The sequence below is a fragment of the Squalius cephalus genome (assembly GCF_949319135.1).
Source record: "Squalius cephalus genome assembly, chromosome: 2".
In the NCBI taxonomy this organism is placed as follows: Eukaryota; Metazoa; Chordata; class Actinopteri; order Cypriniformes; family Leuciscidae; genus Squalius; species Squalius cephalus.
This window is the reverse complement of record NC_137123.1, coordinates 24,915,916-24,932,455: the sequence shown is the minus strand read 5'-3', so window position 1 is coordinate 24,932,455 and position 16,540 is coordinate 24,915,916.

Below are 16,540 nucleotides of genomic sequence, written 5' to 3'. Positions count from 1 at the left end.
TGTGGCATTGAAAGCAGATATTTTTTTTCAGCATCTACTTCATGTGGCAGGTGCAATTATACTCATGAAGATGGCCACGACGGATTTCGAAAAGCTGTACTGAAGGCGGTGTCGTTGTCAGGTAATGTTGTCATGAAGTATCATTGAGAGTTGGACAGCAGATGGATTATTTAGTCTTTTCATATGACAACTTTCACTTTAGCGTGACGAATGTGCAGAGCTAAATGGGCCAAATTATTGAAATCTAGTTTGCATCGAAAAGAGCGAAACTACATGTCACCTGTCCCAGGCTTTTAGCAAGGATTTTCATTTGCAGACACAGGTTGATTAATTCTGACATGCCTCTCTGGGAGGTAAAAATGTGTGTGGGAGGACTTTCTCCTTTCGCCATGTAATTGCATCTCTCCTGCTTAATGACATGCATTCACATTTTACTCCGATAAAGAATGAAAATGCAAATTTGTTCTCTTGCCAGGTGCATTTCAGAAGTGCTCAGAGTTGATGAATATTCTTAGTTTGAATCACATATTTATCAGCCTCAATTATGTGAGGTTGCACAGGTTGTCTGTGTCGGAAAAAAATGTGCGAGTTTGCTCAGATTTCAATAACACCAATTTGTGTGGAATGAGTGGGAGGAGGTCAGCATGGAAATGTCACCAAATGTATCGCACACTGACTATCGTCACAGCCCTCCAGCTGAACTGTAAGAAACATAGGAGGGGGAAAAAACGCAGAGATGAGCTCTTGAACTGACATCACACATCTCTGAATCTGCCTTTGTGGCGAACAGGAATTGGGACGCATACTTTGAGGAATTGATCACAGATTCGCTGACAGTGTGTGATATCTAAAGCTACAGTGGTGCAAATTTTGTGGATTGGTACCAACTTTTATTCTTAGATATAAGACTCGAGCTTATTAGTGCTCACCAGGGTAGTTGGGTCGCACCAGTTCGTGAGCTCTTTTAAATTGGGACATAAAGTTCACAGCTAGTTTAGTTTCTACCTAGCTCTGTACTTAATATAGTTGCACCATTTGTTCTTAATGCAGCTCAGTCATATGCTTTAAATAATGTGAAGTTGAGTAATATGACATTTATCTTTGCATATCCAATAAGCAGCCTTCAAATCTGTGGAGCTGAGTATTTCAGTTTGATGGTTGATGTTCAAACTTCTTTTGCTTCTTGAAACTCAACTGAGAAACTGAAAAATCATACATGGATAGTTACAGTGGGGAGAACAAGCCGATTTTGCAGGTTTCCCTACTTACAAAGCATGTAGACTGAGGTCTGTAATTTTTATCATAGGTACACTTCAACTGTGAGAGACGGAATCTAAAACAAAAATCCAGATCACATTGTATGATTTTTAAATAAGTAATTTGCATTTTATTGCATGACATAAGTATTTGATCACCTACCAACCAGTAAGAATTCCGGCTCTCAAAGACCTGTTAGTTTTTCTTTAAGAAGCCCTCCTGTTCTCCACTCATTACCTGTATTAACTGCACCTGTTTGAACTCGTTACCTGTATAAAAGACACCTGTCCACACACTCAATCAAACAGACTCCAACCTCTCCACAATGGCCAAGACCAGAGAGCTGTGTAAGGACATCAGGGATAAAATTGTAGACCTGCACAAGGCTGGGATGGGCTACAGGACAATAGGCAAGCAGCTTGGTGAGAAGGCAACAACTGTTGGCGTAATTATTAGAAAATGGAAGAAGTTCAAGATGACGGTCAATCTCCCTCGGTCTGGGGCACCATGCAAGATCTCACCTCGTGGGGCATCAATGATCATGAGGAAGGTGAGGGATCAGCCCAGAACTACACGGCAGGACCTGGTCAATGACCTGAAGAGAGCTGGGACCACAGTCTCAAAGAAAACCATTAGTAACACTACGCCGTCATGGATTAAAATCCTGCAGCGCACGCAAGGTTTCCCTGCTCAAGCCAGCCATGTCCAGGCCCGTCTGAAGTTTGCCAATGACCATCTGGATGATCCAGAGGAGGAATGGGAGAGAAGGTCATGTGTTCTGATGAGACAAAAATAGAGCTTTTTGGTCTAAACTCCACTCGCCGTATTTGGAGGAAGAAGAAGGATGAGTACAACCCTAAGAACACCATCCTAACCATGAAGCATGGAGGTGGAAACATCATTCTTTGGGGATGCTTTTCTGCAAAGGGGACAGGACGACTGCACCGTATTGAGGGGAGGATGGATGGGGCCATGTATCACGAGATCTTGGCCAACAACCTCCTTCCCTCAGTAAGAGCATTGAAGATGGGTCGTGGCTGGGTCTTCCAGCAACGACCCGAAACATACAGCCAGGGCAACTAAGGAGTGGCCTAGCCAGAAAAAACAATCTCAAGGTCCTGGAGTGGCCTAGCCAGTCTCCAGACCTGAACCCAATAGAAAATCTTTGGAGGGAGCTGAAAGTCCGTATTGCCCAGCGACAGCCCCGAAACCTGAAGGATCTGGAGAAGGTCTGTATGGAGTAGTGGGCCAAAATCCCCAAATCCAGAACTACAGGAAATGTATGATCTCTGTATTTTGCAAACAAAGGTTTCTGTACCAAATATTAAGTTCTGCTTTTCTGATGTATCAAATACTTATGTCATGCAATAAAATGCAAATTAATTACTTAAAAATCATACAATGTGATTTTCTGGATTCTTGTTTTAGATTCCGTCTCTCACAGTTGAAGTGTACCTATGATAAAAATTACAGACTTCTACATGCTTTGTAAGTGGGAAAATCTGCAAAATCGGCAGTGTATCAAATACTTGTTCTCCCCACTGAATGAAATACAATAGTTAGTCTTATAGGTCACACTTTTGAAAATTGACTCTTCGACTATGACTCTTTGAAATCGAAAAACACTTGGTGCTGTTGAGGTGGGATATGAAGGAAGGCTCAATTATAGATAATTACAGAAATTAATTACAGATGTAATTGCATGCAGGGATTTTTTTAAAAACATACACAAATTAATTTGAAATCTAAGTAGTTACATTTAACAGAAAGTAGGACCAAATAATATTCACTAACAATATATGGTAACACTTTTTTTCAGTGTCCTTGTTACATGTACTTACATAGTAATAACAGTACATTATGCATAATTACATGCAAATAACTCTCAACCAAATCCTAATCCTACCCTAACCCTATAGTAAGTACATGTTGTTAATTACTATTACTCAGTAGCCTATAATTAAATAAATAATTACACTGTAACAATGACACCTTAAAATAGTGTAACCCTACATATATATATATATATATATATATATATATAATTTATTATTATTATATATTTTTTTTTTTTTTTTTTTTTTTTTTGAGTGTTCGTGTTAACATCATACATTTGTGAAAACTTTTATGTCATTTAATCAGTCTATTGAACAAGCTGTACTTTTATTTCTCTCAGATCTGTTTTAGTTCATGTAAGGTTAAATACAATGCATATTGTCTGCGCCAACCAAGGTCCACAGCTTGAAAAAGAGAAATGTATCATTTAAATTAGGTCCATTAGGTCTTCCATTAGGTCATCGCAGATGCTAATGATTTACATGAAATGTCTTAAACTGCATGCCTCCTCCTCAGGTACGTACTACTTCATACAATGGTTAAATTAAACATCAGTGGCAGCTTGTCTTAGAAGAGAAGCTCTATAAATTCATGACAAAGGAAGAAAAATGGAAGTTCTTTGTTACTTAATACAGATGCAAGCCCTTCATAAAGATCCATTATCTCCATTGTCATGCGTCATCATCACCACTTCCACGACCATTCCTCACAGTTCCTCCACAGTATCTTTTAAAACAAGGCCTGTGGGAGCTTGGTATAAACCGTTTTATGGAAATTTATGAACAACTTTGAGAATGAATTTATTTATTTATTCCTCTGAATAAGATTTTAAAGGATAGATCACCCAAAACAGATCAAATGTAAGTCACTACCCAGATAGCACACGTACATCGTGGAGACGTCTGTGAAAGATCGTAGCCTCTGGTAAACATTAATCTTGATATATCCGCCATAGCTCTCCCTTGAACGTTCATTATAGTGATGTCTGATTTCGTGAATGAAATGTGCTTTTGCATCTGTTTTTTTTTTTTTTTTTCAATAAAACGATTGATCGAGTTTGCAAAAACAGTAGCCTATTATTTGTTTACAAATCGGACTGATCTGGTTCTCGACTCAATCTGATTGCAACAGTTACAGCTCACGGGGAAAATGTATTGAATCATTAAATAATTACAATTTTGACATGTTTGACATGAGAAGCTCTTATGTGGACTTTCGACCTTTTCGTGGAAAAGTGTGACTAGTAGCAAAATGTATTATTTAATGGTCCACAGAAATGCAAGTCAGTGTTTGACTTTTGTGGGTGAGTAAACGACAATAGCATTTTCATATTTTGGTGAACTTTTTATACAATGCTCTAAATATTGCTACATTTTGTAGAAACAGAAAATAGATGTTAATGGAGCCTATAAATGTCCTCTTTCACCAGACATCTTTGTACTCTAATCTCCATTTCGTCACTGTCAGCCTAGGAAAAGATTATGCTGTGTACATATTGTTACCAATTATGTTCCAATCTGCATTAGAGAAATTACCATAATAAAGATTGGGAGGTCGAATTTAAGACTTTATTTGTTTGGGGGCTTAGGGTATCTACTCTCCCGGAACGTGACTGTGGCCAACGCTGCCGTGGCAGTCGTTATCTTTACGCATAGCTAATAAAGCAGCGCTGCGATGCACACTGTGCTTTTTCCATTCATACCTCAGTGACTTCGATTTGGCTATGAAGAGCTGCGCACTGGCAGTGTGACAAGTGATAATACGAACAAAAATAACTAGCCTTTTTCCATGCACGTCAAGTTTTAGAAAAGGTTTGTTGTCGCTTTCCCATTCGAGCACACGTACCCACACCTGTCACGATATAGCCACCTGAGTGGCGTTTATTTGACGTCTGTGGTGGGTTTTTACTTTTAGATTCATATTAACATATTCCTTATGTCATGTTCAGTTGTGTTAAATGTGAACATGAGATGTATACAGTTGCAATCAAAATGATTCAACTCCACGGAGACTGTGATTCTTTACAAATGTAGGCAAAGCTTTTCTAAAGGTTTTTTTTTTTTTTTTTTTTTTTTTTTATAAAGGCATCTATAACAGTTTAGTGGCAAATTAAAAGTGAGTGACAATGCCAACATATACACTCTCAGAAAAAAAGGCACAAAAGCTGTCACTGGAATGGTAGGCTACCCTTTAAAAAGCTTCTAATAGTATGTAACAGGTATTAGGCCTAATATATATACTTTTGGTACCCATATGCTCTCTTTAGGTACAAAGTGAACTTTTTGAAAGGGTACTGCCCCAGTGACAGCTTTTGTACCTTTTTTTCTGGGAGTGTAATGTTATAGGATTTAGAGGATTTTTTTTTTTTTTTTTGGTAATAGTACGCTATGTCGTAATTATTCAACGCTGCTGTTTTTAAGATACTTATTTTTAAAGTATGGTATAGCCTACGGAATTTTGTTAAAAAACAATTAAGCCTTTGGAAACTCTATAACAAAACTGATTTAGCTTTTGCTGTTAGCCTACATACATTTTATACATACGGTTTAGTCAAGTCAAAAGAGCTCTCACATAAGCTAGAGAGAACAAATTGTTTTATTACATTAGAAAGTCAATGGCTACAAAGAAAATTTCCAAACCCCTAAAAGAGAGACACAGCTGGCAGCCTTATTCATAAGTTTAAAATGTATTGTGCCAGAAAACCTTCGAGGGTGTTGAAGAAAAAGCACAATATCATTAAAGTGTTTGAGCAGAGCAGCTGAGAAAAACCCTCAATTTAGTGCCAATTTGACCAGCAAGATGACCTAAAGAAGAAAAAACATTTCAGTGTGTAAGAACACGACAAGCATGGCCTTCACGCTGAGACATTTTGCTGAATGCCAGTCTTGAAAAAGAAGAACATAAATGTCTGAAAAAGGCCATACATCTAATTGAAAATATTGGGGAATTCGAAGAAAGCAGTGGTAATGTGAAAACCAAAGATTATCAGTGATCTGGAAGCTTTTTCAAGCGAGGAATGGGCCAAGATTGCAGCAGAGAGGTGACAGAAGCTTCAAAGCACGTTTATTGGAGGTTATAAAGAATTAAAGATTCTGCACAAATTCAGAATTTTGGGGGTTGAATAATTTTGAACATGAATGTTTAGAGCCAAATAGATTTTTTCATCAACTTTACGTTGTCAGAATCACAAAAATCTGTATTGATAAACTTTCTTTAGTTTACTGATGCCTCTTTTAAATTGTTTCCATAAAAATGTTGTTCTCAGCAGAAAAATGTCTTGCAGGTCAAGGGGGTTGAATAATTTTGATTGTATATATTGATATACTATATATATATTTATTCAGAATATGTTTTAGCCAAATCATTTTTTATATAAATCTGGCTAAATGAAATTATTATTATTATTATACACTTGAAGAAGCCTATTCATTCATTCACTATAATTACTGCAGAATATGATTTAGCCAAAATTATTATTATTATTATTATAAATACATATTTAATTATTTATTCAGAATACGATTTAGCCAGGATTACAATTTATATTATTATTACTTTTTTTTTATTACGACTCCAAAATATTCTCTACAATGAAATGTCAATGCTTATTATATAGCCTTGTACTACAGTATGTTTCAACTTCTTTGAACTGTGCGATTGCAGTTGTTACATGTTAATGTGTCTGTAAGGAAAGTTAACACGCTTGCTGTTTCATGAAGTCAAATAAATTCTGCACTCCAGGGTAGCCAGACTTCAAGTATCTCATTGTGGCCTCAGCAATATATCTTTTGTTCACCTCCATCTCTCTTTCTCCTCCTGTTGTTAAACCACTACCTCAGTCTATATGGACGCAACTGCACAATCAATCCTCCGCCACTCAGACAAATCAATGTTTCGCTCATATAACAGCTCATATAAACTTGTAATTGTTTGAGAATCCTGTGATCGCCGGTAGAGTGATTTGTTGCTTTAGATGAATTACTCTGACTGTTTTTGTGTGTTTTAGTGCAGTTTTAGGGAATACCTGACTTAAATAGGTCATTGTCTGAATTTGAATTGAGCACTTCCTCCATCCTTTTTGTGGGAACTGCAAAATTTTGAATGGTCAATAACATTTTATGGGCCATATTAAAATGAACCAAGTGAAAAAAACACAACAGTTTAAAAGGGTCAGACAAATCACATATAGGGTAAATTTGGATTATCAAAATAAAAGCTGGTGCATATTGCTCTTTATTTATTTATCTGTTCATTCAGGTATAAAGGGGCCATCTGAATGACAACCTAAACCACCTTTCACACTTTGTCTGGTTTTATGTGGTGGTTAGGGTTCAGGACAGATTGTGACAAAAATGGTAGTTTGGCAATGGCATATCTTATTTACTTGGAATTTTCTGCCTCAATCAAAATTCTAGAGTGTCTTTAAAAGATTTGATACTGATACAAATCTAGCACACTTTGGCTAATTCTGTTATAAAATCACTCACTGTGGCAGCCTTGAAAACTTTCTTTTGTTTGAGTTAATTAAATATATACAGTCGTGCTCAGAATTAATCATACCCCTGGTAAATATGATCAAAAATGGCTGTAAAAAATAAATCTGCATCGTTTATCCTTTTGATCTTTCATTAAAAAAATTGGCAAAAATGTAACCTTTCATTGAAGTAAAATAATTGAAAGTGGGGTGGGGTGGGGTGGGGTGGGGTGGGGTGGGGGTGGGGGGGGGGATAAATGTTTTTTTTGAAATAAATGTTTTTCTCCAAAACACGTTGGCCACAATTATTCATACCCCTAGAATTTTTTATGAATAAAATATCTCTGAAGTATATTCCCATTCATATTTACCTTTTTTTAGCACACCAGGGTGACTAGGAACATGAAATTGTCCAGCTATGACTTCTTGTTTCACAGGAGTTTAAATATGAGGAAGCACAAAGGCCAAATTCCCTGAATCATCCATCACAATGAATAAAACCAAAGAATATAGTTTTGATCTGCAGCAAAAGATTGTTAAGCATCACAAAATAGAGAGTGGCTGTAAGAAAATAGCTAAAGAATTGAAAATCCCCATTTTGACCATCAGGGCAATAATTAAGAAGTTATAATCAACTAAAGATGTTACGAATCTGCCAGGAAGAGGACGTGTCTATATTGTCTTAATGGACAGTGAGGATGAAAGTTTGAGTGTCCAAAGACTCTTCAATAATCACAGATGGAGAATTGCAGAGATTAGTTGAGTCTTGGGGTCAGAAAGCCTAAAAAATTTTATCAAACAACCCCTACATCACCACATGTTGTTTGGGAGGTTTTCAAGAAAAATCCTCCTCGCTCCTCCAAAAATAAACTCCAGCATATTCAGTTGTCAGACACGACTGGAACTTCAAACGGCACAGGGTTCTGTGGTCAGATGAAACTAAAAAAAGAGCTTTTTGGCAGCAAACACGCTAGATGGGTTTGGTGCACACAAGGATAAAAAGTACCCCATGTCTATAATTTAATATACCACTGGATCTTTAATGTTGTGGACCTATTTTTTTTGCTGGAGGTCCTGGACTTCTTATTCAGATACATGGCATCGTGGATTCTATCAAATATCAACAGATAAAAAATCAAAATCTGACGCCTTCTGCTAGAAATCTCATAATGGGCCGTGGTTGGATCTTCCATCAGGACAACGGTCCAAAACAAACATCAAAATCAACACAAAAATGTGTTAGGGAGCACAAAATGAAGCTTCTGCCATGACCGTCCCAGTTCCCTGACCTGATGAGTGGAGTGAACTGAAGAGAAGAAGCACCAACATGGATCTGGGAATCTGAAGGATCTGGAGAGATTCTGTATGGAGGAATGGTCTCTGATCTCTTGTCAGTTATTCTCCAAACTCATCAGGCATTATAGAAGAATACTCAGAGCAGTTATCTTGGCAAAAGGAGATTGCAAAAAGGTATTTAATAAAAGGGTATGAATAATTGTGGCCAACGTGTTTTGGAGAAAAACATTTATTTTATAATGTGATTTCCCCCCCCCACTTTCAATTCTTTTACTTCAATGAAAGGTTAGGATTTTGGCAATTTTTTGAATGAAAGATCAAAAGGATAAACGATGCAGATTTATTTTTTACAGCCATTTTTGATCATATTTACCAGGGGTATGATTAATACTGATGGATCTCTACCTGTCGTGATATCTCCAGATATTAGAGTGACAATTACAGAAGAATAAAATGAAGCATATGTTGTTACCTTTTGGAGCTTGGAAGGGTTCAGTTTGAGCAGATGTTTAATACCATCATCACTGTCCTCGTCGGAGCTCATTTCCAAGTAAATTCAAAATCTGGCTCATATTCGCAATCTGAAACATGTTCTCAAAACTATAATTTTCAACATCTTCAAAATCAATCTTTTGATTGTTGACAGCTTCTTTGCCAGATCCACCATCAAGTACTTCTGCAGTAAATCACTGAGCCATTTCAAGTTTTGCTGATGATATTTCCTATTCTTTTGTTTTCTGAGTGAAACGTCACTTCATCGTTGTGTATAAGACATTGAATAAAGGTGAATTGCACTTATTCTGTCATCAAAGATTAAATTATTGTTTTGCAGAAAAAAATATACTTACACTGTTGCACACCTCGGGTCTTTAGCGGCCCTATACAATTTTTAGATAAAATGAATGGGAAAACAGCATTCTATTATAATTTTGTCTTTTATAATGAATTAAATGAAAAGTAGGTTGGTGTCTAACCCTAAAAAATGAATGAGGAGGAGGGTAGTGAATGACATCCCGGGTCACAATATAACACTTATTGAACATACTTGCAGATGCCACTTCACCATACATTCAGTTCTAGTCAAGAAATCCCACACATGCCCTTTAACGACACCACTCCTCATTTCTAAAGGGAAATCAGCTGTAGTGCATCATGAAGCAGTGTTTAGAAATAGAGACCTAATAGATCTGTAATTTAGAGCCACCATTGCGCTTACAACAAGTTGTTCAAAATCAATCAACCAAAACTGTTCTTTAACAAAAGCCGCAGACACCAGAGACCCTCCGGCAAAATTTATGCCTACTAGATGAGATGACTAATTTATTCAGAATGATTTTGGGCATGCATGCAAATTTCTTCAAGCCATTCATTATGAGTCTAAAGTCAGCAAAAGTTCTGATTTCCTACCACCTCTCCAATCCCAAAAGGCTTTAGGCCATTTTTAAGTGCGGTTCATTCTGTGATAAGTCGGCATGCGTTCTTGTTTTAATGTCTCATGGTTGTTAAGTCTGCCACTCTGAGTGGAGCTGCAGTGTGCGAGCAATGGTCCTCGGTTGCTGAACTGCATGAAAAAGTCATTAACCGTGCTCCACATCCCGTAGAACTCTGCAAATGACGGGGAGACATTTTAGAAAATGCACCAAACTGAAAATAGCCTGAAAAATAATATTTTTACTTTAACTCTTTCCCAGAAATTGACAGAATGCTTCCCCGCCATTGATACGTTTTTTTGAGAAAGACCTGGCTGCAGCCTGCAGAACAGGGCGGGGCTTCATGTGTTGCTCCGCCCCATACTTACTTTGATTTGCTCTGTCGCCTTTCATAGGCATACATGATAGTAAATGTGTTCAGAGTAGTCTTCACTATTATGCACATATACAACATTAGCCTAGAAATTAATTTAAATGTTAATTCGTGTTGGACGAATTGTACACAAACCCTGCACTTAAGTATAGAAGTATAGAAACACCAATAAAATATTACTCCAGTAAAAGTGTGGTTTCTAATGTGACACAAATAAGACTTTAGAGCTCAGTCTGACATTATTATGAATTATTAGGAGCACACTTGATCTGAGAATATATTACTCCCGGATCTTGGATCATCTGAGCGGGTCCAAATCAATTTTTTATTGTTCACTTGACTCGTTTGCTGCATGTTTAATATTCTGGATCAGTCGAATTCACAAATTAGCCATTTGATATTATTTGTGAACCAGTTGATTGAAAAGAGTCGGCTCAAAAGATTCTCTCACGAAACGGACATCACTATCAGATCTCGAAAACCCAACTCTAGCCCTCTAGGGAGGGGTTCTAGCAGACCAATCGCAGCGCTTGTGGTCCGCGTAGAATTGACGGATTGTTACATTTTTGGAGAGGTGCACGTCAGGGTACGGCGTAGGCTACACAGCCTACGACGTAGCTACGGCATGAGTTTGACGCAGAAGTATAAATTGGGCTTTACGCAAAAGTAAGCTAACATGATCACCAAACATTCAACAGCTTATAAATCAAAACTGTCTAACTCCTCCTCCCCCCCCCCCCCCCCCCCAAAAAAAAAATTCAATAACCAGACCCATGAAGAGGTACATGACTGTGCAAGCTTTGAATGTGTTGATAGACTTTATCTACTCAATCTATGATTTGATCGTCATTCTGTATCTGATCCCTTCAAAGTCTTTGACAAAAACGCGATTTTCTCAGCTTTTTGTTCGAAATGCTGTTTTTTTTTCTCTCAGTGTAAGTCAGTGTAGGAAACATTCTTGGGTGTTTATGCATGCAATTAGACACTGCTGCTCGTTCTAGAGGTAAACATGGAGTAATTCACTGGGCATATGATTTATCTCTGTCGCTGCAATGGCTGTTCATCACAATCCTCTTAAATGAACACCTGAGAGAGAGAGAAGCGATAAAAACTGATAAAAAATGCAATTTGCATGAGGTATTGCTGTATGCGAATAGCAGTGACTCAGACTTACCGCAGCGCTTCAAAAAAAAAAAAAAAAAAAACATGAAGAGGAGGTTTAGAGAGAGGGAGGGTGAGCAGGGGTGGGAAAAGATAAACAGTTGCTCCTATTGAAGCCAGTTAGAGATGATTTTTGCACTGCGCCGAAAATAAGGTTTCATTTTTCACGCTTGCGAAGTTGATGAGTACAAAGCGAGACGGTTCTGTAGGAATAAGCTATTGTTTTTCCACTGTGACACTTCACTTGAGAAATGTGATCATGGTTTAAATGGAAAGAACTCCCTCCTAATGCGTTTCTGAAGAGCCTGTGATAGCTTTACTAAAGTTCTTTATTCATTTGAACAGAATTGGCTTCAAATCTATACCAGCAAATGACTACATCACCTAATGTTGCAAACACGGTTTAAACTGTGGCTTTTGAAACCCTATTATACCTTCAATTCATATGTGCGCAAAGGGACAGTACTATTATTGTGCTGATGAGCCTCTGTATTATTATCATTTGTATTATTGCTATCAGTGACAGTACTATTCGGGAACTGAAAGTATATAATAAGGCACTGCATTCTACTGTAGTGAACTAGGATAACTTTTTTATATTTTTAACTTTCTTTAGTGGGTAATGTTGCTGTTTAACCATGAAAATTATTTGCAAAGTTACAAAGTTCAAAGTCCACTCTAAAGGAAGTTATTATAATGTTTCTAACCACCCTGAAATGCCTCGATTAGTCTTGAGGTTTCTCATGCAGTTGCATAGTGCGTTGAAACTTGCGGGCGTGACATTTCTCAAACATGCTCGAAGTGGTTGACCAATCACAACACACTGATCCAGCCGACCAATCAGAGCACATTGCTCTTTTTGGAAGGAGGGGCTTCTCAGGGACCTAAACAGAGCGTTACAGACAGAGTAGGAAGATGCAGAAATATAAAATATGTGAAAAAATAATGTGTTATTTGAATTGTAAACTTATTCTAGACTAAAAACAAAATCAAGACTTTGAAAAAGGACATAATTGATCCCCTTCAATGTCTGGTAAAACACTAAAACAATGTCCAACAACATTAAAGTTTTAGTCATCTGATAATTATTAATACCCACAATAAATTCCTAATAAAAAATAAAAATAAACGTAACTGGAAAAAAAAAAAAAAAAAAAAAAAAAAAAAAAAAGTTTATGTACCAAGGAATAATTTTGGATTTTTTCCAGCATGTTCAGCGATTCAGTTACGTTGGATTTAATCTTCTGCTTAATTTGTTTTCTCACAAAATGTTTCCTTTGTCTTTCATTCATTATGTGTCAAAACTGTCAGATGTAAGAAAAACATTGAGTTAATCTCATGTCAAGATTTGTATAAATATTGACAAAGCTAGCATTTAACTATGATTAAGAATGAATTGAGAGAACAAGATGGTTTCAAAGTGATTGTCAGCTCCGCCTAGTGCGATTTAATTTGAGGGTTGACAGCTGACGATGTTGCTAAAATAACATTCATGTTATTTGTCTGCATTTGGCAGACAATTTTATTCAAAGCAACTCAGTTGAGAAAAACATTTAATCATGCATTCTAGAGGGATCAAACCCACGACTTTGAATAGCTCACAAAAAGTTTTTCCTACTTGACAGATATCACTAAAATAAGTGTCCTGAGATATCACACCCTAGGCTTTGTAAACGGTAAAACCGAATCTGACCGCAGGATGCTGTTGTTTAGCCAATCAGGTTGTTTTTCCAAGTTTTCAGGTTGATTTTGAGTGTTGCTGACATCTTCAGAGTTTTTGTAGAGAGGGGGCAAGCTAATTCAGACTGGCAGAAATAAGTGAAATGGCTAACAGCGTTTAAAGCACTTTTAAATTGTTATGCTAAAGAAAATAAAAGTGTCAATTTCATCTTACATTAAAATAACTTTAACCTGTGAAATGATATTATCACTACCTTAAAACAGCAAGAAAAAAACAGCTCTCTGGGTACATTTCATAAGGTGGCATCTCGCTGCCCAGATCTCTCTGTATTCAGTGGACAGATGCTTTTGTTTGTTCCTTTCAACTCAACTCTGAGAATCCAAGGCACGGGGGAGGAATGTTTAATGCCTTGAATGTGAGGATGGCGAAGTCACAGTAATTTATCAAAAACACAATATTAATTAATAATAATATTAACTCTTAACTCTTGGTTTTGATGAGATATGTAAAAACGGTGGTCTGGCAACTCACCATAGACACGGCTCAATCCGAGGGGCGGGATAAATGGCTGTCTTTCAAATTCCCTCTGCACGCAATAGGACAGCGCTTAAACCAACCAGAGCATTTTCCCAACAGCGGAGCTAACGTTAGTTAGTTGATAGATTCAACTTTTGAATCTGGCCGGCAAAACTACGAACACATCTTCCTTTTTTAAGAATGACTTAAGTGCCGTTCTTTGCTCTTTTCTCAAAGAAAAACCTTATTCCAAGTCCTCCAGAGTCGCGGCCAAAGCCGATTCGAAAGACTGTTCGCCAGCAGCAGCAACTCTTCTTTGTTTTCAAGTAGCAGGGAACCGTCACAACTCTGTCGTCATTATGTTAAGCCCGCCCCGCCTACTCTATACACGATGTGATTGGCCTGACCCAATTTAGGTTTTTACAGCTCCGAAAGTCAACGGAGAGTTGCTAGACTACCCTGGCTGCAAAATACATTTTGCTGCCGGCCTGCCGCTAGGGTGCGTCTAGATTTCTAGGCTATAAAAACGGTTGTAAAATATTGTAAAATATTATTACAATTTTAAATAATATATTTGTAAATGATAATTCAGTGATGTGATCCTGCACAAATCATTCTAATATGCTGATCTGGTCCTCGTGAAACATTTTTTATTAGTATCAATGTTGAAAATTTTGTGCTGATCATGTACAGCATATTATGCTATATTTATGCTATATGATGTACAGCATATTGGTCAACAGTTGTGGTTTTAAATGGTGCTTTGTACAGTAAATAAAGTGACATTGACCGATGGAAACTGGGATACATTTTTCAGGATTCTTTGATGAATGTAAAGTATATTGGAAATAGTTATTTTTTGGAATGTCTTTCAAAAATATCAAAAAATCTTACTGACCCCAAACATTTGAACAATTTTTTTGGTACCATGCCCATATGCAGTTGCATGAAATATAGCTTGTTTCTGAAAAAAATCTGTCCTTACCCATTTTTTTATTGATATATGTTTTAATTAATAATTTCTAGTTTTAATTAGTTAATATTTTGCTGTGATTCCTGTACTTTTAAGCATGCACCTTGAAGACTTTTCCACTTTTTGTTACTCTTTAGCTTCTCAAATATAAATGATTCTGTTGACCATTTTGAAAAGAAAACTAATGTCCTTTAGTCTCACATAGACAGTCTTTTGTTTGCAAAAAAGTCTGCAATAGTGAATGGTTGATTAAACAAAAAAATAGTAAGTGCAGAATATATTTCACAAACATAACCAAACCATAACCTTCGTTTCCCATAAGCATCGTAAGCCTAAGTAGATTGTAGAACAGTTGCCACCGAAATGATCCACTTAGCTCACAATGCTTTTGAGAAACGCAGCCCTGGACAATACAGCCCTTTTCGATAGCTATATAACTTTAGCTGCTAAGTGCCTCTGATGCCACTAATGCAAATCCAGTGATTAATTCTTCCTCAAGGGGAACTTTTGTTCAACCCTGTTAACTAGACGAGCAGCTCCAGGCCGTAAAAAGCCACGCTGTGATCCAGTGCTTCATCTAGTCTCTTCTCAGCTGTGCTCACCTTAGAAGATGGAGAAATACAGTTACTCCTCTGTGCCCTGGTCAAGCAGTCAGCCTGACATCTTACTTAAAGCCTTAAAACTGCTTCAACTACTCTCATTAAGCAGTGCTCAGCTCCTGGGACTGGCTTCAGAACTCTACCACCTCGAGTAGCCATTTTTATTTTATGGCTTTCGGAATTCATGGAATCGCAGAAGGTAAAGTGCTCGTATAAGATAGCTATAAAGCCTGGCTGCCCACTTAGCGCTGGAATAAGATTAAATACTTTCTGTTTTTACACTTCAAAAAGCAGTAGGCTGCTTGAGCGCCCCGCGTTTGATTTCTGAGTTCGGTCTGTGATTACACCGGCGTGCTCTTACATTGACGGCAAACGTCTGAGCGTTTCAAAGCATCAGAGCCTGATCACATCCTGTTTCAAAGAGCCTCGTTCCCCGCGCAGCCACATGCTAATGCAATTTAACCTCTACACACATCCATGCTGGTTTCATCAAGCAGCAAAACACCCCGGCTGCAACTTAATAATGATGCGAAGGCAAATCGAGTCGATCTCTCAAAGGTGACACTTGAAAACATGAAATAGCGAGAGGGCTTCTATCATCTCGCCTCAAGAATATCATTCATCTTTGTCTCCCCCTCTCACTTTTTGCCTTTTCTCTCTCTCCACATGATATCCTGAGCTAATTTGATGGTGGATTTTGCAGTCTAGTCACTGATTAAGGCGTCTCCATTCATCATGGTTCTGCTGAGGGTTCCCAAAGCTTTTTTGTTTGTCGCCTGTGAAAAGAAAGCGATGGCATTGCATCACTGCGACAGTTTTTTATTATAAACAGTTTACTTACCATCACTTATCCATCCACATGATAAGCTCGTCAGTCAAGAGGCGGGGTGGCAGATCCCATCACATCATGAAATTAGGAGCAGCGCCATTTCCTTGCCAACTTC